Source organism: Lissotriton helveticus, chromosome 12 (genome assembly GCF_964261635.1).
Source record: "Lissotriton helveticus chromosome 12, aLisHel1.1, whole genome shotgun sequence".
Taxonomy (NCBI): Eukaryota; Metazoa; Chordata; class Amphibia; order Caudata; family Salamandridae; genus Lissotriton; species Lissotriton helveticus.
This window is the reverse complement of record NC_136073.1, coordinates 628,250,459-628,276,854: the sequence shown is the minus strand read 5'-3', so window position 1 is coordinate 628,276,854 and position 26,396 is coordinate 628,250,459. Positions and strand designations below refer to the sequence as shown.

Here is a 26,396-nt window from a genome sequence, read left to right as displayed (position 1 = left end):
GGTACTGGTAATTTTCTACAGGCAACAGTAGAAAATTCCCCTTTTCTTCGTGGTCAGTCCAGATTTTTCATCTTTTGCTGGACCCAATATTTTTTGCTGAATTTAGAACACTGTGGACCTTACCCCTGTTAACCAGTAGTAAGGTGCCTGTGCTCTCCATGCAAACATGATTGAATTGGAATATTCCTAATTGGTATAATTAACTTACCTTTAAGTACCTAGTACATGATACAAGGAGTACCCAGGGCCTGGAAGTTAAATGCCACTAGTGGACTGCAGTATCTGTTGCACCCTTCACTGCAGTGTTAGTGCAAATATGGTTTCAGGTCTACCATTGTAGACTGACTGCTGCACTTTGAAACCAGCAGCCCAACCTGTCAAAGTAATCCTTTTTGAAAGGAGAAGACTCCCCTTTAAAACATGAATTTGGCCATGTCCACACAGTGATAAAACCCAAAAAGCTATTTGCATTGTGGCAGGTCCAGCTGTCCTATGTAGAAAACCAGAGTACAGATAAAAATACTAGTATTGCATTTCTGGAATGGAACCAGCTACAAAAATAATGAAACAACTATTCTTAAAAATCCAATTTCATGGTGAAGTCGAATTTTAAATAAATATCAAGAAAACATAACTTTAAGAACGCAACCTTTTCACTGGTTGACGTTCCAGGAGGCTAATCTGCATTGGTGATACAGGAGTTGCTCAGCCACGGATTAGCCTGGAATACGTGTGAAAAAGGTTTGAAATGCCTTCCAGGAGCAAACAGTAGGCTGCCCTGAATAAGCAGAGGTGACTCCTCGGAAATCCTCAGAATATGCAGGGTTGGGGCTCTGGGTTTCCTTTTCACAGCACAGTGTCAAACCCTGCTTGACAGGTCTGTCGAGGCACATGTAAACACTAGGGGTACACTCGTAAGAGATGGAAAAGGATGCCAATACAATTCTTGTGTCTGAAGGACCCTGTTTTTGGCCTATCAGAGATCCGACTCTGGATTCACATATAACACTTGGGGCACATTGTAATGGAGAGAACAGGATGCCAAGACAATTTTTGTGTATCCAGTCAAGTTGCTAAAGGTCTCAACTTTGTCCTAGTAAACTTCTGTCTCTAGGTGTTTGTGGGTAAAATACCTGCTACAAACTGGATTCTAGTGTTATATGTATGAGGACACTAGGATTACCATAGTATATACTTCCCAAACACATACACCTATCCCTTACAGCACAACTGTAGTGTTGCCGAACACTTTTGCTGTCTTGAAAATGCCTTGGCACATGGTATATTGTGGGCATGCTTGCTGCAAGGCAAACAGGAACTACTGAAAAAGTAGGGTTGGCCCATAGGAGCATTTACCCATTGTTTAGAGCATGCTTAGGAGTAACCCAGCCCCGATCGCTGCAACAACAAAGGCTATGGTAGAGCGGTAGGTATATAGTCCCTAGTAACACAACTTGTAACTATATGGTAATAACTATATCTCTATGTGTACACTACAACCTCTATTTCTCATACCTCTTTTTTGCTCAAATTGTTTAGGGTGGTGTCAGTGCTGGCCCCAGATTATGTTCCAGATGGACATAGGACCAGCATATTTGACTTCTGTACCTTGAGAAGAATTTTCTGAACACAGATGATGCAGTGTACAGAGTGATAATCAGTATTTATATACAGGAGCCAAAGAATGTGACCCAATTCTACTTCAATCTTCAGATGATCCGGGTGTAATCAGCATCCATTAAAAACATCAAGCAACCAAACTTTGTAAGAATATATAGCTTTTGTCGGGAGTTGACAGTAACAGTTGACTTGGAAGAATGAGATGGAAAAGTCATACATTGTGCTCCATTGTACACGTTTCGAAGAAGCTTTCAGCTTTCAGAAGACTGGAATGCAAAAAACATGAGTGCTGCTCCTTGCTTGCTGAGGCTTCAGAGGTGCTGCAGGAGACATATATTCTTGATGATGTTGAAAGCAGCAGAACCTTCAGTCTCAAGTCATTAACCTGAGACAAAAGGTAAAGTGGTTTCAGTACTCACACCAGGACAGATATGGTTAGGAAAGGATCAAGAATTTCATACGCTTTCTGAAATGCGGTACAAAAGGGGGTGGTGATGGACGGAGCATCTGAATCAATCAAACACTAACACCCAGTCAAAAGATCTGGGTTTAATCCATCACCGTTCTTTAGCCCACTCTGCCACCCCAGTTCTGACATGGCTATATGCAAATCAGTCTGACCCTGTGCCTCATGGGAACAGTCCAGCCCGAACTGCCAAGCCATGTCTTCCCTGGACCGGAAACAAGCTTTCGAGGACCGGTTTCTGGCATTCAAGCCGTCTTCAGCCCGGCTTGCTTGAATCCAGTGGCAAAGTGAGCAAGGGACTCACGTCTGAGCATACCCTGCCACACTTATGGCGGCCAAAAGCGGTACAAAAGGGGGGTGGTGATGGACGGAGCATCTGAATCAATCAAACACTCACACCCAGTCAAAAGATTTGGGTTTAATCCATCACCGTTCTTTAGCCCACTCTGCCACCCCAGTTCTGACACGGCTATATGCAAATCAGTCTGACCCTGTGCCTCATGGGAACAGTCCAGCCCGAACTGCCAAGCCATGTCTTCCCTGGACCGGAAACAAGCTTCCGAGGACCGGTTTCTGGCATTCCAGCCGTCTTCAGCCCGGCTTGCTTGAATCCTGTGGCAAAGTGAGCAAGGGACTCACGTCTGAGCATACCCTGACACACTTATGGGGGCCAAAAGCGGTACAAAAGGGGGGTGGTGATTTTTTTTTTTTTCTGAAATGCGCCCACACATCTTTCCCTCTGCAATAATGTAAACGTTTGCAAGTTTAACATATTAAGGGACAGTCTGAGTCTAGGAAAATGGGAAACCCTGGCGAGCCATGCAGGGAACTTTCAATGTATTGCTAACTTTGCTAACATCAACAGGGTGTCTGTGTAAAAAGGCCAACCGCGATAATAGCTTTTTTAGGGACTGCTACCAGGAGGAGTTATATTTACTTATTTTAACGGTACTAAATTCATCAGCCTCAAAAGTATGAAATGCAGAGCTGGCACGTCTTGGATTCTAAAGTTTGACTTGTCAAAACTGACTGCTTATTTCATGAGCAATCTGGCTGGTGGCTGCTGCTCATATGTCTAAGAAAAAAACTTAGAACAAGACCACTACCTTAATACTGCCTAGCCTCTGTTGTGTTTTCAGCAAATTGTTGCCGATCTGATCACAGACTGCTACCATTTACTGTAAGACCAGATGGCATTTCAAATTGAAAAGAATCTGTTATAATGTGTACATCTTCTCATGTTTGTGCCTTGGTGGAGACTTTTTTAGCACACTCAATAGAGATAAGTCCACACCTGCCTCTCCTAATGTCCCACAGTTTGTTTTTGTCCCCTAGGTCAAAGACACAGGAACGGTCCATGAAAGGCATATGTATTGCGCCTCTCCTGGCTTTGACATATTTACCCAAAATTAGGGAAAGATTCAGAGTTTGCTCAGCGCTAACAACTCCTGGGCCGAACTCATATTGCGCTTTTCTGAAGAAGGACTTTTCATTCGCCCATACTTTCCAGCTTTCCCAGGAGAACCCTACCAAAGATTTTCCCAGATGAGTCAAGCAGTGCAATCGTCTGATAGGTTTTTGGGGGCTTGCTTATCTCCCTTATTATAAATGGGAACTGTGACTGACTGCTTCCGTGACTCGATAGTTCCCTCGCTTATAGAACTAAAAACCTTTGTGAGCAGCGGGCACAGAAACCCAAGTTATGGTTAAAAATCAAATGGCACCCCATCCAAGTCAGCTCCCTTGCCTGCTGCTGAATGGAGTATGAGCATACGTACTTCCCTGACTGAGATGGTCTTACTAAATTCAGCTAAGGTCATAGGGGTTATAGCAGGGTCAGCTGGGGGTTTTGTGGTGTTATCATCAAAAACCACAAGGTAAGGGTTATCTGGGTTGTGACAGCAATACATATTGTGATCATTTTGAAATGGAAGCACAGAATATAACACTAGTGAGTTGGCATTACAAGGAGTTGACAGTACCCCCAAGAGGTTGGGTAATACCCTGCCTGTTGCCCCATAGTGAACAGTACAGATACTTTTTATACATCAATAGTTCAGGGACAATACTGTATAAAAACATCCTTTCTCTGAATAAAAAAAAGATTCAAGCACTTCAGGAATGAATTCCAGATATGCTGCAGTAAATTATGAGGGGCCGATAAATGCACATCCAGGATTTTTCTTTCAGTCTAATGGAACTTATTGCAATGTCTATAATGATACCGATGATGTGTCTCTCGGAATGGTACTGCCCTTGGGTGTTCCATGTAAATATGCTCAACCTAAAACAAGATGGGTAAAAAGGACTCGAACAAAAGATTTTTGTGACGGGGTAACAGACTTGGAAGTGAACAGCTATAGTAACGGTATCACATTTGGATACATCCTTTCCTCCATCTTTACACTGGGTGGTACTGCCATGGCCAGGGGTGAAAAAGCCAAAGAATATTTTGGATTTAAGTTACAGATTCTATCCAATACTACAGTGGCAGCCTTGATAGACATTACTACTCAGTTAGAAAGCATGCATTGAATTCAGAACAGACTAGATATGCAGAGGATTTTATCTTTGCAAAGAGTGGTGGAGAATGCACAATAATTGGCGACCAGTATGTTGTTGGCATAGAGAATTTTGAAAAAACTTCATCACAACACATTATGTACATCATTGAGAACATCAAGGGGATGGACGTGGAAACTGGAGTTGGTCTCTTTTGGGTAATTGGGGTTGGATCCTCAAGGAAATAAGTTACAGCAGTATTAATATTCTGTTGTATTCTCATTCAATGCCTTCCCCTTGTTGTTCCTATTGTGCCACTGTTTTAACACCCAAACAGAAAATATCAGCCCATGTTACCAACGCTGCTATGATGCTCCAAGTTGATATCGTAGGTCTTGTGAATATAGATGAGGGAATATCTGAGGTCTCATCCCTCCTTGCTGTCCCAATTTCTGATGTTGAAAGTAAAGTGTGTCCATAGCTTCACCATGATTCCATTTCTAATTTTGAGGCTCTATCCACTTCTGATGATGATACAGTTGACCCGAATATGTGCAGTTTTTGCATAACAGAAAACGTCTTTAGCTTATGCTAAAAGGAGGGTTTGTTAGATAATGCTTGTTGATGCTCTCGTAATGCCATGTATAAATTAGCATTCGCTGCGCCATTTTCTTTTTCAGACTCCATTTTGTGTGAGGTTTGAAACTAGTCCTTACCTATTCTGAAAAATACCCTTTGCTAACTGCTTGTGCCAGTGCATAGTTTTCCCTAGATAAAGAACCTCTCCCACCTGTCCGGCAGTTTGATCGTGAAGGAAGTGGCCCTTAGGGGCCGCCCGGGTTACTTACAAAAACCTGCTATGCCTTCCAAGAATGAAGTGTTGGTCTGACAGTAGAGAATACAAACATGTTTTATTAGCAATACTCTGCAATCTGACCTGCACCCTAAGATGTCTGCCGAGGGACTGGCCCCCCAACAGTCTGCAACATGTAATGATTCTTCCCAAGAACTTCCAACCACGCCCAGAGTGGAAAGTTACCAGCCTGGGCCGAACATGAACAAAGGGGGGCGTGGCCACGGAGGCGACCAAGATGGCCGCTTTCGTCTGAAGCTCCGCCGTCCGGGCGGCCAAATCCCACCATCCTGAGGTGCTGAGGCGGTTTTGACCCCGCTATCCAGCTCCATCCTGCACTTGCGGTGTTCCGCTGCCATCCGACACCGGTTTTGGGCTCGAAGAGGCACCGGAAGGGTTCGTCTGGCGGAGGAGCGGGATCACCACCCCACTGGCGTCCGCTCTCCCTGTGCCTGGCTTGCTAGTGAGTTCTGCACCGGGGGCGAATCGCCTGTCTGCCCGCGACCGCTTGGGGTGCCGGGGGCTTGGGCTTGCTTGTTGTGGTCCGGCCTGGGGGTTTGTCCGCACCGACTCCGGGACTCCGGGGCTCACGGCAGCCTTCGGGCCTTGATAGTGGGACGGAGACTCGGGGACTCGAGTGACGGCTGCCCCGGGCTGGGCTCGAGGAGCGATCTGACCCGGGTGCCGCGGGGGGACGCGTGGGCGCCCCGGGGGCCTGAACTGCTGTGTGGTCGAGCGGCCCCACCTTCCCTTGGTGGCCCCCCCCTGTAACTACCGGTTGCGTGGAATGCGGAGACGACTGGATACGAGGCACCATATCTGCAGCCCTGGTCGGCCATCTTGACGGAGAGTCACGCCAGAGTCACCCGGAGTGTCCTGGCGCCTAGATGCGGCGCATTTATTGTTGCCAGTAGCGAAGCATCAGAGGAACCACTCCTTGCATGCAGGCTGCCCTTGATACCACTGAGCCCTGGTCTGATTAACCTCCATATCTTTGTCTGAGGCGGCCTGCTCATAGCGTGCTGCGCTTCCCTTCTGAACCGCTCTATCACGGCCATAGAGGTCACCCTGCCCCTGGATTACTGTTTGCTGCCCACAACGGACGGGACGCCGGCCGCCATGGGGAAAAGAGACCCCAACCAGCGAAAACTTAGCTTCGACAAGACCTCACTGCTAAATGCGGACACTGCCACTGGCTCCACATTGGACGCCATGCCTCCCCCTCTCCAGGATAACACCACTACACTGGTCGCAGCCATGATGTCCGAGATGAGGGCTGGGTTCAAGTCTCTAGATAATATATTTGACACTTTGGAACAAAAACTAGCTGACATGGGCTCCAAAGTACAAGCGCATGATCGCCGACTGGATGTTGCCGAATCTCGCATTTCGGATATCGACGATGCTGGCGCCAAAACACTGAAACGCCTTGAACGCGTTGAGAAGATTCTGAAGGAGGTAGCCATAAAGAACGAGGACTTAGAGGCGCGCGGACGACGCAATAACGTTCGCATATTAGGTGTGGCGGAATCGACCCAAACTGGCCGGATGGACGTCTTTGTGGAAAAGCTTCTTATAGAACTGTTTGGCAGGGATCAATTTACTCCAGGATTTGTGGTGGAGCTGGCCCACCGGTCTCTGGGACCTCGGCCGAAACTAGGACTGCCGCCACGTCCCATCATCGCCAGGATCATGAACTTCAGGGACCGTGATGCAGCCCTCCGTGCGGCTCGGGAGAAAGGAGAGATAAGATGGCAGGGCGACTCACTATCATTCTACCCGGACTTCACCGTTCTGGTACAAGAAGCGCGCCGGAAATAGACTGGGGTTAAAGCTACTCTGCGCAATTTAGGCCTTAAATATGGTATGCTTTACCCTGAGCGCCTCAAAGTGGAGGTAGCCGGCAGAGCCCGCATATTTGACAACCCGACGGAGGTGCAAGAGTTCTGTCATTCGTATAAATACAGAGATACCCAGACTGCGGGCAGCTCCAGGGCTCAGTCACCGTCACAGGGCGACTCTCAACACAGCGTGGAACTGTTCACGAGCTCAGGACATGGCTGACAATTGAACTCTCGCACATGAATCTGCTTTTGTGGCCTGGACGATTGGCGCACTGTCTAAGGACCCACTAGATTGGTCACTAGGAAATTTCGACCTTGGTTTTGCCCGTAGGATGAGGCGTTGCCACCCCCTATGGCGTTTGCCCTCCTATTTGGGGAATTTGTTACTTTCATTGTTGCGGTGGGATCAGTTTACATTATGCTTGTTCTGCTCGTAAGGTGCCATTTTACCGCCGCATTGGGTTGGGTATTCCTCTTTGGGGTTTGTGAGAGGTTGGGTGGGGGGTGGGAAAGGGGGTTTGTTTGGTTTTGTTCTTCTCGGATGTGTCACGAAGTCTTCGAAATTCCATTTGTTGTATTGAGCTGCTCATGTCATAGGTCACTTACCCTCGCCCGCCACTCATGGCCAGGTTAGGGTTGCAGTTGGGCCCCTCGGAACTATCGTTGATGTCCTGGAATGTAAGGGGACTGAACGACGCTAGGAAGTGTAAGCAAGTGTTTAATTATATTACTAGGCATAGGATCGACATAGTCTTTCTGCAAGAAACTCATTTGACTACAGATGCTGCTTCACAGGTCCCAGGAGTTGGGGTACACACCGCTTCTTCTCCCACTATACCAGATATTCCAGGGGGGTGGCTATTTGTATACACAAACGGATACCTTTTGTGCTTGCTCACTCAGCCATCGACAAGGATGGCAGATATGTTATCATCTTGGGGACCCACCTGGGCCACAAGATCACGCTTGCCGGTATTTATGGCCCTAACACTGACACCCCTACTTTTTTCAGCGACTTACAGATACACTTGCTACATTCGGAGCCAGGTTTGTTACTACTTGGTGGTGATTTTTATCTACTACTTAATCTATCAAGAGACAGCACCGCGACTACCCCGGACACCAGACCTCACTCACGCTCCGTTTTGCGAGACATATGCTCACACTTTTCCCTCGTGGACATCGAGGCACAGTTTCACGCCTCTGCACCGGCTTATACTCACTACTCTGGGTTCCATGACACATGGACCAGAATCGACTATTGGCTTATGTCCCCGGAGGTGGTTGGGTGGGTTGAAGATCTCCTTACACTCCCACGTACCCTGTCAGACCACTCTCCTAAAGTGCTAAGATTGCGGGTCCCTCGGGCGGGTGGGTATGAAAGACAGTGGCGCTTCCCTGGGTAGGCTTTGTCGGATCCGGTTTTCACGGAGGAAATCAGGGGCGCCATTGAAGAATATTTCAAACTCAACACGGGCACAGTTGACACCTGGGCTGTCTTCTGGGAGGGATTTAAGGCAACCATCAGGGGAGTGTGCATCGCTAAGCATACTGGAGTGCTGCGCGCTGTACGAGCGACTCTCTCTCGGATTGAACGCGACATAGCGACACTAGAGGCGGAACAACTTCGACAACACACAGAGGTGAGGGAACTTAAACACTTACAATTGATGGTGGAGTTTAGGGAGGAGGCTGACAGGGAGCTCAGATTCCTGACTAGATCACACACTGCCAGGCAGTATGGGGAAGGCGACCGACCGGGCAAGTTGCTGGCACACTTACTTCGCCCCCCACGCACCTCTTCCTACATCACAAACCTCAAAGGCCCAGCAGGAGATTCACTACACACAACACCCGAGATCTGTAATGCCTTTTTATCTTACTACACTTCTTTGTATACATCTACGCTAACGGACGACGCCACGGACCGAGGTAATTACCTCAATGAGATCGCAATGGTATACTTAGATAAGTGGATGAGAGACATTCTGGCAGATCCCATAACACCGGACAATATAGTGGAGGCCATAGACTCTATGAAAGGGTCTTCGGCCTCTGGGCTGGATGGGTTTTCGGCCGATTTTTATAAGGCCTATAAGGATCTGTTGGTTCCCCGCCTTGTGGAAGTGTATGCGGAGGCCCTAGAAACGGGTTGTCTGCCCCCTACTCTCAGGGAGGCAGTCATTGTGATGCTGCCCAAACCGGGTAAAGATGCCACTCTCTGCGAATCTTATCGACCTCTGTCTTTACTGAACCTAGATTACAAGATCCTAGCGAAAGTACTTGCCATCCGTCTTTCGCTCCTAATGGAATCCATAATTTCTCCTGCCCAATCTGGCTTTGTCCCGCACCGCTCCACCTCTCTCAACCTTCGCACCCTTTTCTCCATTCTGCACCGTGTTGACCCTGCTATCCCGGCGGCGGCGATACTGCTAGATGCAGAAAAGGCGTTTGACTCTTTAGAGTGGCCTTTTCTGATGTCTGTGATGCGCCGTATGGGGATACCTGAATGCTTAGTCAATACGGTGGAGTTATTGTATACCCTTCCTGTGGCCCGACTGCGCCTGAATGGAACGAGCACTGCACAGTTCCGTCTGGCGCGAGGTACGCGACAGGGTTGCCCCCTGTCGCCGCTCTTGTATATATTGGCGATGGACCCATTGGTCCGACACTTTCAAGAGAGGCATTTACACCGAGGCCTCCAATTTCGAACGGGCCCACTCTTGATTTCGCTTTATGCGGATGACACCATCCTTTATGTCCGGCAGCCCCAGACCAACCTTGAACCGTTACTCTTAGAAATCACCAGATTTGGCAAGTATTCGGGCCTCCGTATAAATTGGCATAAGTCTGTTGTATTTCCACTCACGCCCAGTACAGTCGAATGGCCCAGCCCCGTCCCCCTCGCGTGGAACCGAGACTCTGTGAAATATTTGGGCATCCATGTGCATTTAGAAACGGACTCCATCATTAGATAAAATTACGGCACCGCGCTTGCTGCCCTGGAGGGACAGGTTGAGCGATGGATTCGGCTGCCATTATCCATGGCCGGGCGTGTCGCCATCATCAAAATGATAGTATTACCTCAGTTTCTATACTTTTTCAAGAATATACCTGTGCCCCTCACAAAAAAAATTCACACAATTACGCTTGCTATTATTGAAGCTGGTATGGGGGAATAAGACTCCAAGGGTGTCCTGGCGCGTGTTGACACTCCCATATGAGCGAGGGGGCCTTGGCGTCCCTGATTTCTATATTTACGTTCTGGTGGCACAGTGCTCCTATGCGTACCCATGGTTCCACCCTGACGCCCGGATCCCTTACTTACGGCCAGAGGCCGATTTGGTTTTGCCGGGATCGCTGTCCACCACATTGCCATCGGGCATCCCTAGGGATCCACGGGACATCCAAACTGTTTCATCGACCTGCTGGGCGTGGGGGAGGCTGGGCCGCCTTGTCGGCCTTCCACAGCTGTATTCCCCGACCCTTCCATTGCCCAATCCCACCTGGCTCCCAATCACTGGTGAATCGGTGGTGCGACACACGTTGACCAAGTTTCACATTGCCAACATTGGAGATTTGTTCCCTGACGGACATGCATTCTCGCTTACAGAGGACCACCGCTTTACGGAGCGGACATTCATGGACTCATTTGTACTGACCAGACTGCGCTCACTCCTGCGCGCATCGTTCTCTTCGTTCCCCCTCCCTCCCGAGGAGATGACTCCCCTCACCTTCATATTCAACACACTTCGGGCACTCATTTAGTATCTAAGCTGTATCAAATGTGTTGCGACCTCCTCCCTTCTGGAGACCACGTGGTACGTGCCGCATGGGAGGCGGATCTGGGATACACCATTTCAGATGACCAGTGGCAATGGTGCTGCAAAGCAACAACATCACAGCGCAACTCTATGGCGCATTTTACGTTTTGTGCTCCGATAAAATTGTTTGTTCCATGATTTAAGTGATTGTAACTTGATCCTGCGGAGTCATCATTGTATTATTTTTCTTTGTCACCCTGCGCCGCTCACGCTGTTCACCTTCAGCACTTGCATGTTCACCTTCACTAACTGTATATATCACCACTCACCAAGTGCCTTCGGGTTGTCACATGATTATCTCTGTACAGTGCTGCCCAACTGTATTCCCATGTGAAACACCCTCCTTTGAATGGTGAATAACAAGCTTTTATACCTTTCGAGCCTCCTTGTTTCTTGTTCATGTAATGCTGATTGCATACATCATTTAACTGCCTTAAACTGACACCTGTTGGGAATTGTTATTGTTTATACTACACACCCATCCCAACGTGGTTTATGGGTTTACTCCTGTTGTTCTTACGCAAAGCAACAAAAGACATCTCTCTCAATAGTAAACATAAACTTTTACACTTTAAATTCTTACGTAGACTGTACTTCACTACATAGAATAGACGCATCACGTTCCCACACATGTCCCAAATGCGGCGGTCCATTTGCAGACTTTGCACACCTTTCGTGGTCCTGTCCCGAACTACATGGTTATTGGTCCCAAGTCCACACCACGCTCAGTGACATGCTACACCTAACTCTGGCTCCCATCCCTGAGATTGCCCTTCTGGGATATGTAGCCAAATTCCCGAAGGATGTGCGTAAACTGGCGGCGCTAAGTTTTTTACTGGCTAAACGCGAGGTGGCACTACGGTGGTGTGACCGGCGCCCCCCGTTACACAGCTCTTGGCTCCGGAGCTTGGCGCAATGCAATGCTAACAGTACTGAATACTCCGCCATGGTCCCCTCTGCATCCAGACCTATCGACATTTGGGGCCCGTATCGCACATATATCGCTAGCGCCATAGATGGAAACCAGCCCCCTCCTGTTCCTGCAGTGGCCCCTGAGGGAATTGGTTGAGGGGTGGTGGGGAATACCACTTTTAGGCACTTGATTTCTATGGCACAAAGGGCGGTGCCTCTGTTTCTTCCATCCCGGTTGTACGGTGACTCGGGGAGCCTTGTGCTGCTGTTCCAATGTGGGCCTTCCCCCAGTCTCAGTAATGCCATTTGAGTATGCTCAGATTGTTATGTTTTATGTATATGTGACTAAAGTGACATCATACGACTCAGCTGTATACTTCAACATGTATGCTTCCTTTTTGCTTTTGTATTTCTTTTGGAAAATAATAAATAAAGCTTTAAAAAAAAAAATCATGAACAAAGGAGGCACAAATAGGTGAGCTACCATCTGCCAGATGGGTACATTCTATCTGCAATGCAAGATTACCGTGATGAGTCGCAGCGTCTCCTAACGTGGGAGCTGAACTACACACTCGGATAGGTATGCGAGGGCAGAATGGCCTATTCAATAATAAGTCGAGAAGCAGCCTTGAACAGAAGAGAAAATGATAAAGTACAGCGTTCTGCTGAGGCAAGCAATACTGAATAATGAGGCCTAGTTCGGGCACAGCCTAAGCAGCCTAATAGGGATTACGAGATACAAAATGGAGTCACACTCGCTATAACTGAAGCCTGCACATTACGGGGATAATTCAGTGGGTTACATAACGTGAATACAAATGGCGTCTATTTAGCCAGACACTCCTAACCTAATATAGCATGAAACTAGTGCATTGCAGGAATGGGATTTTCAAACCTAACAGACCCTTCTTTTAGCATGGGTGGCTAAATGCTTTATTGAGGCTATCCAGTAGGGTCTTTACGACTCTAAGTGGGGAGAAAGAAAATGCATAGTCACTCAAGTTACAAGGGAGGATAAAGCAACACATGAGTATCAAAATCCACTTAGTAATCAAAAATGCCCTCATCAGTGAGCATCATGTCCTGGATATCCTGCATTATAATAGTAGAGACCTTGTTATCACGTCTTGACAATTTAGGGATAGGGGTGAGTTTACTTACACAATAGGTGCAACAGGCTGGAAGGCAATTAATACATGAGCAACATGTAAAGATGACACCTGCGATAGCATAGGACAAGTAGTATCTTCCAACCCCATGATGTCAGTCAGTCAGTCAAAAATCTTTATTCGGCTGCAGCCAGCCATAAAAGAATACATCACAAAGATAACACGTTTCTTATTAAAACACAATGTAGTTAATAAAATACGAACATCAAATAGAAGTTCCGTAGATAAAAGAGCATCTACAAACATAGTACATATCGGCAGCATTTTGAAAATACATCATTAATCACTGTGGAAATAGGATAAATACATAAAAAGTCATTTTCAGACAATATCTCAAAACCGAACTGCGGAAGAAATATATTTATAAACCAGGAGGCAGATAAATTCACCATGAAAAAGCTGGAGATAGTGCATGATTTCAGCAGACCCCAAAGCCACCCTGTGAGGGGCCATGAACCATTATCCTGATGGATATCTGAAGCAAGTCTGTGTAATTTCTGTATTGCGGAGTACACATTAGGGGCGTTATCAGGAATGTACACACACAGCAGCTGCTGCCGATGACGCGGCAGGCTCCACCCCCTATCAGCAAGAATGACATCTAAAGCCATCCGGTTTTGAAGAGCAACAAGCCTCGTAGCCTGAAGGTCGACTGTAACATTAGTCAATATACCTGCAATAGTATTAATAACTGCCTCAACTACTCTGGCAAGGCGACAAATATTAAGACTATTGAACATCGGTCCCCCGAACGGAAGAATGCATTCATTATGTCAGTAAATTGCTGTAGGGAGGTATATGTCTGATCAATATCGTCTGGATTGACAATTCTCTTAACTCGATGCAAATGGAGATCCCTACGCTGTAGCCTATGATCTTTATGATAATTAGACGGTGCAATATAAACGGGAGGTAAGAGGAAAGAGACATAACACCGGCCAGACCATACCCTGGGAAGCCATATATAAGCCTGTTCCCCAAAGATAAAGTATACATTTGGAGGTGTAAGCAAAGGTGGGCTACTTTTATTGTTCAATTGGTATATATAGTTACAACTGATCTGTCCTACTGGAATTTTACCTGAGCCTTCAAAAAAGAAACTAGCTGTTGCATTGATCACAGGGACGGGCATGACTGTCTTCAGTGATATTTCGTTCCCGGAAACATTTAAAGTATTGTATGTTGTATTTCTCTGTGTTGCCACAATAAAAATGATTTAAACCTAAAGTATTCAGTAACATTAAATCCTTGAAAATCCAGCATTTCATTTTGTAACCAAGTGACATTCTCATTAGCTTTGAAAAGGTTCATACAAGCTTCTGGATGTAGGGTACCCTCCTTGCCATCTGCTCCAGGTGTACATCCTTCATGTACCACTATATACTCCAACACTGCTTCGTAATTAGACTGTACCATTTTCAAAGCGTTTGCTTGATAGTGCATGTATACCAAAGAAAGCAACTGGAACCAGGCCTCCCAACTACCTAAGTAAGACAAGGGCAATGACACCAGCAAATCATTCTTGTGCATAACGGAGGGGAGTGTGTACCTGATGAAGCATCTGCAGGAAAGAGTTCTCTGTATAAGTCTGTCTATCCTCATGGCTGCTGGAGCGATTCCCCTGCAGTGATGGGCCGTAATAAAAACGGGTGTGGTCATGACAAGCTCAGCTCGTCATGAGCACCTGAGAGGTATATGCCATGACGAGCTGAGCTCGTCATGAGCACCGAAGCGGTTAAGTCTCTCTTTATTCGGCCCAGGTAGCTCAGGTGGAGCTGGGGTAGTCCATATCAAGGTGTGCACATGATTCTGTTCTTCTAAATACCAGACCACCCCAAATAGTGTTAGTGTTAGTGTTACTATGAGGATGACTAATTCCACTACTATAATAAATAGAACAAAAGGGGAGTGGAGAGAGTAGTGGATTCGGTCGCCCTGGCCTCAATTTTAATAAACAAAAATAATCCACCTGAGTGTAATTGGTATGGTCCCTACAATGGTGGGAAGCACACTGTGTTCTTTAAATACCCCTCACACACCAAAAGGGCCCTTGGTGTCATGCTTTATCATAGGGGTCTTTGCATCCCTCTACGCGGGAGCACTGATGTAATCACTATGTGTGGTGCGTGAGGGTTTTGGATGGTGAGTGAGTGGTGGGGTCAGAAGTGAATTAATGCGTGAATGTTAAAAAATACCTGGCATGTGAGGTCTAAAAAAATGTTAATGAGCCTCCGTGCTGATATTGCTAAAAGCGGTGTGGTGGAGGTATTTTGTATTTAATGTACAGTGCCTCTCGTCTGCGTCGACATGTTTAGAATCGACAGCATTTTCTTCAGGATGGGGAGCACAGATCCCCACATTACTCACATCAAGGATGTGTATTGGCGTTAGATTACCAACACTATATGTGTAATGAATAAAAGAGATAGACTAAATGTGCCTATTTGTTTGATTCCTAATTGTAAGTACCTGCAATGAGGACCTGGAATAAAAAAGAAGAACACAGGGAAGAAAAATGCATGGGATATTTTAGTTGTAATATCCAGCATGATGGGCTATTGACCTAAAAAGGTGAAATAAAGCACTCTCTAGACATATTATGTCATCCTAGTGCAGTGCCCTGTAAAAAATTGACATGTACAAGACGGATGAACAAAAAACATAAAACACACACTCTATCATAAGTCCACTTGTATTGGAGGTCTATGTTTCAGAGTGGTTCTTTGCTGAGGTAAAAAACAGCGAAATGGCAAGATAAGAAATGAGCATACTTGCTACCATTTGTTGAATGGCATAATGAGCCTGTAATACGGAGGGACCCAGGGGGGCTTACTAGCAATCTGTAGATTAAGCGAGGAAAGAACACACAGTCTTAGTTTAGCGCTCAGAATAGTACTCACTTATTTAGATGCGTTGGAATTCTTGTGTATAAGAACAACAGGAGTAAACCCATAGACCACGTTGGGATGGGTGTGGAGTAGAAAGAAAAACAATTCCCAACAGGTATCAGTTGAAGGCAGTTAAGTGATGTATGCATTCAGCTGCCACGTTTTAAGTGATTGATACTTAATCCTTAGGGGAGCCTTAACTGTATAATTTCATTGTCACTTTGCGCCGTTCACGCTGTACACGTTCAGCACTTGCCACTTCACCTTTCACAAGTTGTATATATCACTATTCACCAAGTGCCCTCGGGTTGTCACATGATTCCTTCAGTACAGTGCTGTTTTAACTGTATTTTCATGTGAAACATCCTTCTTCTAAATTGGTGAATAACAAGCTTTTAAAATCATATGAGCCTCCTTGTTTCTTGTGAATGTAATGCTGAATGCATACATCACTTAACTGCCTTCAACTGATACCTGTTGGGAATTGTTTTTCTTTCTACTTGGAATTCTTGTGGGCATCTCTTCGGCTATGCCGTACTTACGAATCAGGAGGTGCTCCCTGCCAAGACTGTTCCGTCCGCGGCTCCGTGGTTCAATGTGGAGCGCGGCGGGACCAGTTTAAGTACCATACTTTATTGGATAATTGGTAAAATCACTGGGTCCAGCCAGGAGACGCTCCGTATCACGTAAGGTGCTTCCCGGCGTGGTTACTAGCCAAGCGACCTCTCGCGCCTATTCTGTGCATGGGACAGGGCTTCACCAAGGGCCCTTTTGGTGTGTGAGGGGTATTTAAAGAACACAGTGTGCTCCCCACCATTGTAGGGACCATACCAATCACACATACCAATCACATTCAGGTGGATTATATTTGTTTATTAATAAATCCACTACTACCCTACTCCCAGAAGACCAACTAGACCACACAGGACCATTCTGCTGTAATTTTAGGAGCCACCAGGGGCTGTTCCTCCTTCATGACTGCACGGCCAAATGGATACATAGAGAGAAACCTTAGGAATTGGAGCCACAAAAATACAACCGACTAGAGGGGCACAAGTCACCCAGCGTCGGTCTAGAGCCTCGCTGGTAGGCTCCTATTGTTCATCAACGACGGTGCTATGAAGCACTCCCATGGGGGAGCTGCGCGATCGCAGCCCTTGCTGGAAAACAAATCCTCTTCTTTCAGGATAGGGCACAGTCCCTCCTGGGCAAGTACCCTCAACGATCCTGTCCAGTGTCCAGGGCAGTTTAGCTCACTCTAATCTAATACAGGCACCTTAGGCACAGCCCCTACGCCCTAAGCTCAAGTCCTTCCCTAACTCTTGGACTGTTATGCTGGTGCACCGTCCTTCATTCGGGGCCACAGATTATATCTGGTGACTCCAGGCATGGTCTCGTCAACAAAAAGGGGGTGAAACTCAGGGTCAGGTGGGCATTGAGACTCAGATTCTGTTCACCAGAAGTGGGAGTATCTGGGGCGGCCCTCATCTCTGGGGGGGACCGCCTTAAGCAAGGTGTCAGGAATCGCGCCACCACTAACATAGCTTGCGTGATTTGCCGTCATTCGTATGGTACTACCCTTAATCATGTCTCTACACGTTTCCCTGTTATCACCCTAAAATCATGTTGCCTTGTTATTCTTGTATTTGCCAATGCTTAGTATTATTCCATTTATTACTGCTAGTCATTCTTGTATTTGCCAATGCCTAGTAATATTCCACTTAGGAATGCGAGGTGAGTTGAGCCAACACCAAGTTCTTTTAACGTTTGGTTTGTGTACACACTGTTCATTTTAAAAGTAACCCAATGCAGACTTTTCCATGCGCATGCAAAGGAGCCTTCCGATGCTGACTGTTCTGTACGCATGCAAATGAGCCTTCGCATACATTGACAAGGGCGTGCCGCCTTGCCGCCTTGTTGTCACCTTATAAATAGCCACAGCCTTTTGCCAACGATGCATGGCTTTGTTTTCCGTTCCCGTTTTCCTTGCACATGCAGCAACCGGATTCCTCGCATGCACGTCGGACTGAATTTTCGATTCAGCGCTCTTCAAGCAAGTGTTGAGCCGGATCCGACGAAAGGAATGTTTGCCTGAGGACATGCCTTTGGACATGCTTAGCGTTATGGCAGCTAAGTGAACTTTAGTTTTATATGCTTTTGGAAGCCCGTTTGTCTGGGTTTAATATTGAAGACTGTTTAACCCTTTTTATTGGTTCAAGACTGAGCACATTGTACAGTGCAGTGAAATCATGTGCATGAGAGTAATGTGCAATTTGTGGTGAATCCATAAATGTGTGAGAAGCATCAATGCATACTATGCGATTTCAGTTGTGAGTCCAGTAATTGATATGGTTTATTAAAGGTAAGCTTCAAGCATTATATCAGGATATATATATGACAATACTCCTATTCAGATAATGGGCTAATCTTTTCCTATTACATTAGTACAATGTTTGGTAAGAAAGAGTCCTGAGACAACACATTCAATCAACAAGGTGTCAACAGGTGTCGGCTCATAGGTATTGAAGGTACTTATATGTGTAGTTTACCATAAGACTTTGTGAGTAGGTTTGTGAGGGATAACAATTACACCTATTCCTTGTGGTGTTTTTTTATAGGCAATAGAAGATAAGTTTCTTCTAACAAGTTCCGAACAAACCGCGGCTGGTCCAGGTGAAGAAGCTGTGCAGAGTATTCTGTTTCTTGTTTCTCTCTCGGTCCAATCCCCTTCCCCCTTGGGACACCTGCCAGGGCTTCTGTTGCATTAGCAGCACTGAGAGGTGTTCCGGTAGGGTTGGAGATCTAGCATCGCCCATGCCGAAGTATCTGGTTTTTTTAAGGTGAGTGCTTGGTCATACTCTAACACAAGGCTGCGTCACTTTCTTCGTCTGTCTGCTCCCACCTCATTCGGGCATCAGAGAAGGGAACAAAACAGGGCACCCGCTCCCCTTCCTGGTCAGCAATACGGTTGAGGACCCACCGATCATACAGGAGCAGGAGAGAGATTTTTTTGACGTGTGATCCATGCACCCAGTGCCTTCGGCCTTCAAGCTACCCTGCGGAGTGGGTGGCGAGCAGGACAAGCAGAGGCCCCTTCCACCTCGGCTCCAGGCAGTTCTTCTGTTGAAAATTCTTCACCAAAACAAAGTCACTGGGCTGTAGCTGATGCCCGGGGCCCTCTGGTACTGGTTGCAACGTGGCATTAATCTGTTGGTGGTTAGAACAGAGGACTTTAGTTAACTCATACAGATAGTCTAAAAGCAGGGGGTACTCTATCTCGGAGAAGCGCTTGGGTCTTGGGACGCTCCAAACTTTGGCGGGCACCCAAAGACCACCTCATACAGGGACAACCCTGTTCTAGAATGCGCTTTCGCCCTGGTAGATAACAAAGCCAAAGGTAACGCATATGGCCATCGCAATCCCGTGCTTCCCTGAATCTTTGCTAACTTCAGTTTTAAGAGTACTATTGTACTTCTCAACCAGGCATGCTGACTGGGGTGTTTCGCTGCATGAAACTTCTGCTTAATATGCAAGCCTTTGCACACCAATTCAATGACTTTTGAATTGAAGTGACTTCCGTTGTCACTCCAGATCACATGTAGCAATCCATACCGTGGGAAGAACTCTTTTAATAGTGCCTTTGCCGTCGCCATGGCTGTATTCTCCTTAGTGGTGTAAGCCTCAATCCATTTACTGAATGCACAAACACTACTAGCACATACTTCAAGCTGTTAACTCGTTCCATTTCGATGAAATCCATCTGGAGAACCTCGAAAGCGAAGGAAGGTGATGCAAAGTTACCTGCGGGTGTAGGAGTGCCTTTTCCAGGATTATGTTTCAGACAAACAATGCAGTGCTTCACTGGGTGTGTGGCTACCTTAGAGATATTATCGTTCTGCCATACTGGGTCCAGTAGCTTATAGATTCCTTTGGCACTAATATGTGCGGGACCATGGTCACAACAGGGAGCACGTATGAGTTGGGCAGCAACCATCTCTGTTTCCCAGATAAGTCAGTCAGCACGCATCCTCGTCCAAAAGCCCTGTACTCTCCTTCTATATTGCCAGTTCATCTACGGTCACCTCACTCTGTATTTCCCAGACATTTTCTAATGTGACCTTGAACATTCCATTGTCTGGAACCCACCTAGAGGGACCTGCCACGAACATCTTTCTCATCTATGATCTAGCTGACTCCTTAGCTGTCTGATCTGCAAACGCATTTCCCCTTCCAACGTCATCTGTCACTGCCTTATGAGGGCTACATTTTACTATTGCCAACTTATCAGGAAGTGTCAATGCTGACAATCTATGTATCAATGGGCCGTTCTGTATCCGCAATCCATGCAAGGTCAAGAACCCTCTCTCCGCCGAGAGGCACCCGAAATTTTGGGCCACCCCAAAGGCATACTGGCTGTTGGTGTAGACATTGACAGTCAGTCCCTCACTCAACTCACAAGCCTAAGGAGGGCAACCAACTCTGCTACTTGGGCTGACTGGTATGGGATACAGGATGTCTCAACTACAGTGTGTAACGTTGTGATTGCATAAGCTGCATTGGTAGTGCCATCTGATAGTTTGAAACAAGAGCCATCAACATATAGTTCCCCTTGGGGGTCAGATAAGGGAACATCAGTCAGGTCTACCCATCCTTTCCTTTCTTCCTCAGTCAGAAATAAACAATCATGGACATCATTGCCCTTTTCTTCTGAAGGGAGAGGTAGTAACGTGGCTGGGATCAGAGTAACACATCGTTTGATGGTAAGGTGCGGAGCCAACAAGTTTAATTCATATCCAGTCAGACGTGCACTAGTAAGGTGCGTGTCTTTGTCTTATTCAATAACGTATGCACAGCATGGGGTACCATTTCTGTGAGATCAGTATCAAGGACGAGCCCTGCGATTGTCTGATTGAAACTGCTACCGCCGAGGCAGCTCTCAGGCAGTTCGGGAGAGCTCTGGCGACGTTATCAACAATAGCAGAGAAATAAGCACAGGGTTTCTGCTTACTGTAATAAGGAAGATACGAGTAATAAGTAAGTTGAAGTAAGAGGTCTTTATTAAACAACCTCATCCAGCATCTAACAGGAATAACTGTCTCGCTTAGAACATTCACGAGATTCCCCCAAGGAACATTCCCCTGACTTGGTTCTATGCCGGAACATTCCTCATAGAACCAAGTCACATCATCACACTCCTTCCCCTTTACAGTTCACAAGATTACACTGTAAAAATGATAAGATGAAATGACAATAAAAAAGTGGAAACAAGACGCCAAGTTGTAGGATACCTTTCTTAACTTACATCCCACATCTCCCTTTCAATTAGAATTAAACATTGAAACATGTCTCCCATAGTAAATGTTGTTACACATAATCATTTAGATAAGCAGGAGCTTTAGTAAACCTGAAAGACCTGCGGAAGACATTAACTCTTGTATCAGAATTTGATCTACTTTTCCCAGAAGAAACAGATGGCAACAAAACATCACCTGAAATTTGACAGGCAAATGTGCAACGCGATTTAGATTCCAAATACGTCCATCATCTGTTTTCACAGCATTTTTGAACATTTTTACAATTTTCTTCACATCTGTAAACTTAGACCACCTCTTACAACCAACTGGAACTCTAATTATTACCATGTCACCAATTTTAAAATTAGGAACCAACACATTTTTCTTCTCATCATAGTACATTTTCCTTTTTCTCTGCAAATGCGATTCTTTGTTTCTCCATTGTCCAATACTGTTATCTTTTAAACCTTTACCTTGAAACATCCAACCCGGACACAAATTGGTGTTGTAAGATCTTCCCCATAACAATTCAAAAGGTGTTCTCCCAGTTGTGAAATGAGGTGTGAAGCGATAAGCAGAAATTCTATTCTGCAATTCCACCCTCCAATCTAAAGAATGAACTCTAGCTAACTGAATTCCCTCTTTTAATGTTTTGTTTAACCTTTCCAATGAACCATTAGATTCAGGATGATACAACAATATCTTTTTGTGAACAATGCCACAAGTTGACAAATAATTTTCAAACTCAACCGAACAAAATTGTGGCCCATTGTCCGAAAGTAATGACTTTGGAGAACTTTCTCTTTTAAATAACGAATCAAGAAATGATATCGCACAACGAGAGGTAACCTCTTTCACAGCACTAACTTCTACCCACCGAGAATATAGATCCATCAACACCAAAAGATAAGGAGTATTTCGCTCACCATGTAATGGACCAACAATATCTATTGCAACTTCATCCCAAGGACACAACGGTAATTTTCTGCAAACCATTGGTGAACACCTCGGTTTGAGTACTTTGTCACTTATTTGGCACGCCACACAGTCACGAACAGCTCTCTCCACCATCAAATCTAGTCCAGGCCACCAAAAATCTTGCCTAATTCGCTCCTTTGTTTTTGAAATGCCCATATGACCAACATGAGCCATTTTGATAATATTGTTTCTCAAACTCACTGGAGGAATTAATCTAGTTCCTCTTGCTAAAATCCCATTCAACACTGCCAGTTCATGAGAAATTATCAACCAAGGTTTTGCTAATTTCCCATTAGTATTCTTAGAAACATTATTCATGACTTCAACCAATTCACTATCCTTAGCCAATTCCTCCTTCCACTCATCCTCTTTTATCGCACCCAAAGTGACTTCACAAACTCTGACTTCACTCTCCTCATCTCCTTCACCAACATCCTCATCATTTTTCAAATCCTCCACAGAATTCACTAAACGCGATAAACAATCAGCAGAAACATTAGTACTACCAGGAATATATTCAAACTTAAAATCAAATTCCTGAAGAGCAATTACCCATCTCCTAATTCTAGCAGAAACAGCGTCAAGACCTTTCTTTTCCAATATCTCTCTTAAAGGTTTGTGGTCCGACCTCACTACAAATGGACAACCCCAAAGAAATTTTCTAAACTTATTAATAGCCCAGAAAATGGCAAGCGCTTCTTTCTCTATTACAGAGTAATTTATTTCAGCACCTTTCAAACACCTAGATGCACAAGCAATGAGATTTTCACCACCATCCCTAACCTGAAACAACAAAGCACCAAGCCCTTTACAACTCGCATCTGTTACTATGAAAGTTGGTTCACCAGGTCTAAATGTTTGCAGATTCGGTGCAAGTTTGAGTTCTTTTTTAATTTGTACAAATTCTTTATTGCACTCATCAGTCCACACAAACTCACATTTCCTACACATCATGTTTCTTAATTTATCAGTTTTGTCTGCAAAGTTCTTAATTAATTTATTGTAAAATTCAGTCATGCCCAAAAAAGACGAGAGTTCCTCCTTTGAACAAGGTTCCTTTAGTTGTTCAATAGTTTTTACCAAATCTTCTTTGGGCCTTACACCAAAACCAGAAATATGATGACCCAAATAATCCAGTTTCGTCACTCCAAACTTACATTTGTCCCGTCTAAGAGATAGTCCTGCCTTTAACATTTTCCTTAGTACACACTTCAATCAACCCTGTGTTAGAACAGAAAGTGCGATACCATCCACCTCGTGTACGTAAAGCACAAAAGCCTACTGGTAATCAGGAGTACCAAGCACAGGAGCAGAGCAAAGCGCAACTTTTAATTGCTCAAAAGCTTGCTGGCACGCAGATGTCCAAGGCAAGGGTTCATGCAATTCTTTGGTGGTCAGGTAAAGAAGGGGTTTCGTTAGTATGGAATAGTTAGAGATCCAGTGACGACAATACGAAGTTATGCCAATGAAAGCGCTCACCTCGCGTTGGGTGTTAGGAACAGGCATATTAGTAATAGCAGCTATGTGTTCAGGTGTTAGTCTGTGACCCTCCTTCGACCTAAATAGGTGACCCCCTGTCGACAATATTGACATTTTGAAAGTGACACCTTGTGTCCATGGTGTGTCAAATGTAACAGTAATTAAACTGCAGCCTTTTTACAACCATCTTCAGTGTCCAAAGCCACAAGGAGGTCGTCAACATACTGCAACAGCACATTACCAGGGGGAAGTTCCAAGGAATCCAATTGAGCTTTCAAAGCTTGACTATAGATACTAGGACTTTCTGTATAGTCTTGTGGAGCATGGCAGAATCTAAAGCTCCTGCCGGGTATTGCAAATCCAAACAGATATTTACTATCTGTATGGATTGGAATGCTGAAGAAAGCATTCTTTAAATCGATCACAGAAAAGAATTTAGCTGACGGGGGAACATTGTCAAGATCATGGTAATGTCTGGAACCACAGGATACTGGGGAACCACTATCTTGTTCACCTCTCTAAGGTTGATTACAAAGCGGTAAACATCAGGGTAAGCATCAGAAGAATCCAAGGGTGTATTTTTAAGTATAAGAAGAATAGGGCTATTTCACACATTTGCCACTGTCTCTTCAACCACACCAGACTTAATAAAATCCTGTATTATTTGCAATAAGGGCTTTTCTCCTGCCTGGGATATCTTGTTCTGGGGAATACGTGGCAATACAGCATTGTCCTTAATCTGTATAGAAACCGATGAGATCTGGAGTAACCACACATCTGTGACTCCTGTAGCCCACAGTGTACGTGGCACATCTCTAAACTCGGCATTGTGTGGCACAGCCACTTGCGGTCCAATAGTCATGTAAACACCGTCTGGAGAACAAATTTTGTCGCATGTAACCTTTTTAACAAATCCAATCCCAACAAATTCTCCCCACAGTTTGACGTTAATAAAAATGATGAATCAACCGCAAAGGGGCCAATAGTCAAAGCAAGTGGTTTGGAGATGGGGCTAACAACCGGCACTCCTGGGAAACCCATCAAAACATTGTTTTGGCCAGACAGAGCTGCCCCAAGGACCAGTGAACAGGAAACAGAGCTATTCATAGCCCCTGTATCAACTAAAAATGTCTGTTGTATCTTATAAATCGGCAGTGACATAGGGTCCGCGCTGATCTACAGGCACCAGAACTGGTCCCTTGCCCTATCCCTGGCTATCCTAGCTGTGAGACATCCCCGTCATTTAGTCCATGTCATAGTCATCATGATAGTACTGCCTACGTCTGGGGTCGGCAAAATAGTTCCCGCTCAGTCTATTAGCTATGTGTTCTCTGATCGCATCTAAACACGGCCGCCTCCTCTTCTTTCGCGTCCTCTAAACCCTGACCTCTCTGGGCCTCATCTTTCTGCCACAACTCCGGGCACTCATTCCGCCAATGTCCCTCCAGCTTGCAATATGCACATTGGTTGAGCCCAAAGGGGGCCCTCGAAAGTACCACCCCTGTTAGACCGGGGCAGCCGCTGGGCCGAACCTGAACCGCTTCCTCTTCCACTTCGCTTCGTAACTTGCTGCATCAACACCCTTGTCTTCAAATCTGTTTACTTTTTCTCTACCTTTTCTTTGTCCTCATTCTCTCCATGTTCGTAGTACTGTGCCATACTCAAAATCACTGATGGGGATTAGGTTGTCCAAGTACTTTCCGAAGCCTGCAACCTAGTTGCAATCTCGGGAAGCAAGTTAGTGACAAATCTGTTAACAAACAAACAAACACCACCCTCCTATGACAGGTCCTGACCATTACAGGGGTGGGGAATTCATATCGCCCGACGCCCAGGACATATTGTTTGCTGACAGGGACAACAAGTAATTATGTTTTTATTGTCCGTTGGACAAGTAGGCTCCACTTCCTGCAGCAGAAACCTTTCCTAGAAAAGAACTTCCTTCTAACCTGCTTCCAAATGCGTGCTGCGTTTATTGGCATAACTTTCTACGATTTAATAATCCTTTGATTCACTGACAATACCCAGAAGTGCTTCCCTCCTTTCTGAGCACAGCGCAAGGCACGCACTGACATCTCTTTGAACATTGCGGGGCAGGCCTGCCTTACGCTTTTGGAAAAGGAAAAAAAAACCTCTCTGCTTACACGGTTTCATTCAGAGTGCAGGCTGTAACTCACAACTGCACGCTGAAAGCATTTAGGCCAGTCACTGTTGCTTGTAAGCAGAATGCACAAGTACTTCATTTCACAATAATCCTGTGTTTCCAAGTCTCTGCACTCCCCAAAACCTGCCTCGTGGCCCCATCATTCAGAGGTCATTGCCCTTGTGCCTTTGGTGTAAAGCACACGGCCTATCACCACCAGCTGCCGAGATCACGGCTGCTCCCCAACACTGTGGCTATTACTGTGATCGGAGCTATTATCAGATCATTCTCAGCCCACAAGATAAGAGGCCGCAAAAGCGTAGTAACATATAAATGCTAAAGTTGCATTTGTAAAGTTGAATTTTCTGTAAACTATGACGGGCAACAAAATATTGTGCCCAGCCCCACATCAAAAAAGTGTTGT

At 45.6% G+C, this 26,396-nt stretch overlaps 1 protein-coding gene across 2 annotated transcripts in view; it reads right to left on the bottom strand.

The window, feature by feature from the left end:
- The window catches only part of LOC144799656 (zinc finger protein 10-like), a 292,331-nt gene that overhangs the window by 181,146 nt on the left and 84,789 nt on the right, over positions 1-26,396 (bottom strand). The window lies entirely within an intron of this gene.